The sequence below is a fragment of the Leptonychotes weddellii genome, chromosome 6, assembly GCF_054177405.1.
Source record: "Leptonychotes weddellii isolate Sample4059 chromosome 6, ASM5417740v2, whole genome shotgun sequence".
Classification (NCBI taxonomy): Eukaryota; Metazoa; Chordata; class Mammalia; order Carnivora; family Phocidae; genus Leptonychotes; species Leptonychotes weddellii.
In genome coordinates, this window is record NC_138374.1 from 121,404,608 (window position 1) to 121,409,253 (window position 4,646).

At 37.7% G+C, this 4,646-nt stretch overlaps 1 pseudogene; it reads left to right on the plus strand.

Annotated features, from left to right (window-relative positions):
• The first annotated feature begins 415 nt into the window (after nt 1-415).
• On the plus strand, nt 416-2,747 carry LOC102738742 (double-strand break repair protein MRE11 pseudogene; annotated as a pseudogene).
• The last annotated feature ends 1,899 nt before the right edge of the window (nt 2,748-4,646 follow it).

The window sequence follows — 4,646 nt, forward strand, 5'->3', positions numbered from 1 at the left end:
TTGTATTATTTGTAGGCCCGGTCCTAGAATCAGCCGTTTATCCAAGGAGCTCTGGAAACAGGATCTGGATGCTAATTGTGCAAATTCTACTGAGGAGCCATTTCTTTTAGGTTCTTTCCTCAAACACATCAAATATATGTGTATAAACTAACCTGTATATATTTATATAAAAATAAGTATATATGGAAAGAATGGGACCTGTCAGTTAAGCCCTGGAGGGTTCTGGTTCAGGCTTCAGAGAGTCCAGCTGGGTTTGGGGGTAGTGTGTTGAGACTTAGAATCTGGAAGGAACCAGGAGTCCGGACGTGGGAGGGGTTGTTTTGCAGCCGCAGCCCCTCTTCCCAGAATATCTTGGCCATTTCCACTTGCCTTGGGGGCGCAGGGCATTTCTCCGGGAGCACATGTTTCTGTTTATTTACACTAGTTTTAAGGAATTTGCTAGAATTTGGAATTGAGTGAGTTTTCTGACATATTTGATCACACGACCCAGGAGTACTTGGAGAGAAAAGTGGTTCCAGAGGAGTTGGACTGACCATAAGAATGAGTCCTGCAGATGCCCTTGATGATGAAAATACATTTAAAATCTTAGTTGCAACAGATATTCATCTGGGATTTATGGAGAAAGATGCAGTCAGAGGAAATGATACATTTGTAACATTGGATGAAATTTTAAGACTTGCCTAGGAAAACGAAGTGGATTTTATTTTGTTAGGTGGTGATCTTTTTCATGAAAATAAGCCCTCAAGAAAAACATTACATACCTGCCTTGAGTTATTAAGAAAATACTGCATGGGTGATCGTCCTGTACAGTTTGAAATTCTCAGCGATCAGTCAACTTTGGTTTTAGTAAGTTTTCATGGGTGAACTACCAAGATGACAATCTCAACATTTCAATTCCAGTGTTTAGTATTCATGGCAATCATGATGATCCCACAGGGGCAGACGTCCTCTGTGCCCTGGATATTTTAAGTTGTGCTGGATTTGTAAATCACTTTGGATGTTCAGTGTCTGTGGAGAAGATAGACATTAGTCCAGTTTTGCTCCAAAAAGGAAGCACAAAAATTGCTCTATATGGCTTAGGTTCCATTCCAGATGAAAGTCTCTATCGAATGTTCATCAATAAAAAAGTAACAATGTTGAGACCAAAAGAAGATGAGAACTCTTGGTTTAACTTATTTGTGATTCATCAGAACAGGAGTAAACATGGAAGTACTAACTTCATTCCAGAACAATTTTTGGATGACTTCATTGATCTTGTTATCTGGGGCCATGAACATAAGTGTAAAATAGCTCCAACCAAAAATGAACAACAACTCTTTTATATATCACAACCTGGAAGTTCAGTGGTTACTTCTCTTTCCCCAGGAGAAGCTGTAAAGAAACATGTCGGTTTGCTGCGTATAAATGGAAGGAAGATGAATATGCAGAAAATTCCTCTTCACACAGTGCGGCAGTTTTTCATGGAGGATATTGTTCTGGCTGATCATCCAGACATTTTTAACCCAGATAATCCTAAAGTAACCCAGGCCATACAGAGCTTCTGTTTGGAGAAGATTAAAGAAATGCTTGAAAATGCTGAACGAGAACGTCTGGGAAATTCTCGACAGCCAGAGAAGCCTCTTATACGACTGCAAGTGGACTATAGTGGAGGTTTTGAGCCTTTCAGTGTTCTTCGCTCTAGCCAGAAATTTATGGATCGGGTAGCTAATCCAAAAGATGTTATCCATTTTTTCAGACATAAAGAACAAAAGAAAAACATGGGAGAAGAGATCAGCTTTGGGAAGCTCATCACAAAATCTTCAGAAACAACAACCCTAAGAGTAGAAGACCTTGTAAAACAGTATTTTCAGACTGCAGAGAAGAATGTGCAGCTCTCACTTCTAACAGAAAGGGGAATGGGTGAAGCAGTACAAGAATTTGTGGACAAGGAAGAAAAAGATGCCATAGAGGAATTAGTGAAATACCAGTTGGAAAAAACACAGCGATTTCTTAAAGAGCGTCATATTGATGCCCTAGAAGATAAAATCGATGAAGAGGTATGCCGTTTCAGAGAAAGCAGACAAAAAAACACTAATGAAGAAGATGATGAAGTTCGAGAGGCTATGACAAGGGCCAGAGCCCTCAGATCTCAGTCTGAGGACTCTGCTTCTGCCTTTAGTGCTGAGGACCTCATGAGTATAGATTTGGCAGAACAGATGGCTGAGGACTCTGATGAAGACATCACAGCAGCAGCCAGCCGAGGAGGAGGCCAAGGAAGAGGCCGCTGAGGAGGAAGAGGGCAGAACTCAGCCTGGAGAGAGGGGTCTCAGAGAGGAAGAGGCACTGGTCTAGAGACTTCTACTCGAAGCAGAAGTTCAAAGGCCACTATGTCAACACCTAGTGAACATGTCTATTATAGATGCCTTTAAATCTGCAAGACAGTAGCAGTCCCGAAATGTTGCTGCTAAGAATTATTCAGAGGTGATTGAGGTGGATGAGTCAGATGTGGAAGAAGACATTTTTCCTACCACTTCAAAAACAGAACAGAGGTGGTCGAGCACATCATCATCAAGCAAGCGCATGTCCCAGAGCCGAATAGCTAAAGGGGTAGATTTTGAATCAGATGAGGATGACGATGACGATCCTTTTATGAACATGAGTTCTTTAAGAAGAAACAGAAGATAATATATTTAATATAACTGAAGTTTTCAAGATTCAGGAAAAATCAAAACATTGCAAGCTAAGAGTTTGCAGTTGAAGATTTTTAAAGTATTGCTGTTAACTAAAGAATTTGAAAGAGACTTACTTAACAGGGAAATTTAATGTATAAGAATTTATGTTTTTGAGTATCATTTCCTGAACATGACTCCTTTGAGAAGCTTCCCAGCTCAAGAATATACAGAATAACATTGGTTCTCCTTATTTTTTTAATCTAGTTGTTAACATTACCTGGGGCTGCTCTATAAAATCAATTCAGTGTATAGTTGTGGGTTCATTTCTGGGCTTACTATCCATTTCTATTGGTCTATGTGTCTGTTTTTGTGCCAGTACCATACTATTTTGATTATCACAGCTCTGTAATATTACTTGGGGTGTGAAATTGCTTTGCTTTGCTTTTTCAAGATTTCTTTGGCTATTTGGGGTCTTTTGATTATAATTTTAGAATTGTTCTACTTCTGTGAAAAATGCTGTTGGTATTTTGATGGAGATTGCATTAAATGTGTAGATTGCCGTGGGGAGTATAGACCTTCTAATGATATTTATTCTTCAGTCCATGAGCATAGAATATCTTTTCATTTTTTTGTGTGTTGTCTTCAATTTTTAGCCCTGTTTTGTAGTTTTCAGAGTATAGGTCTCTCACCTCTTTGGTTGGGTTTATTCCTAGATGTCTTATTGTTTTTGGCACAATTGTAAATGGGTTTGTTTTCTTAATTTCTCTATCTGCTGCTTCGTTATTGGTGTATAGAAATGCAACAGATTTCTGTATATCAATTTTGTATTCTGCGACTTTACCAAATTTATCAGTTCTAGAAGTATTTTGGTGGAGTATTTCGGTTTTCTATGGAGATTATCATGTCATCTGCAAATAGTGAAAGTTTGACTTCTTCCTTGCTGATTTGGATGCCTTCTATTTCTTTTTGTTTTCTGATTGCTGTGGTTAGTACTTCCAGTACTACATTGAATAGAGGTGGTGAGAGTAGACATCCTTGCCTTATTCCTGTCCTCAGTTTTTCCCCATTGAGGATGATGTTAGCTGTGTGTTTTTCATATATGTCCTTTATTAAGTTGAGGTATGGTCCCTCTAAACCTACTTTGTTGAGGGTTTTTATCATGAATGAATGTTGTATTTTGTCAAATGCTTTTTCCATGTCTATTGGAATGACCATATCCTTTCTCTTATTGATGTGATATCATGTTGCTTGTTTTGCAGATATTGAACCACACTTGCAACCCAGGAATAAATCCCACTTCATTGTGGTAAATGATTTTTTAACATATTATTTGATTCAAGTTCCTTGTATTTTATTGAGGATTTTTTCATCTATGTTCATCAGGGATATTGGCCTGTAGTTGTCATTTTTAGTGTTCTTTATCTGGTTTTGGTACCAGAATGCTGGCCTCATTGGATGAATTTGGAAGTTTTTCTTCCTTTTCTATTTTTTGGAACAGTTTAAGAAGGAAAGGTATTAACTCTTCATTAAATGTTTAGTAGAATTCACCTGTGAAGCCATCTGGTCCTGGACTTCTGTTTGTTGGGAGTTTCCTGATTACTGATTCAATTTTGCTGGTTATCAATCTTTTCAAATTTTCTATTTCTTCCTGTTTCTGTTTTGGTAGTTTATATGTCTCTAAGAATTTTTCCATTTCTTCTAGGTTTTCCAGTTTGTTGACAGAGTTTTTCACAATATTCTCTCATAATTGTTTGTATTTCTGTGGTGGGGGTTGTTATTTCTCCTTCCTCATTTGTGATTTTATTTATTTGGGTCTTTTCTCTTTTTTTCCTAATTAGTCTGGCTAGAGTTTTATCAATTTTATTAATTGTTTCAAAGAACCATCTCCTGGTTTCACTGATCTCTTCTACTGTTTGTTTAGCTTCTAGATCATTTAGTTCTTCTCTAATCTTTATTATTTCCTTCCTTCTGCTGTTTTTAGGTTTTGTTTGTTGT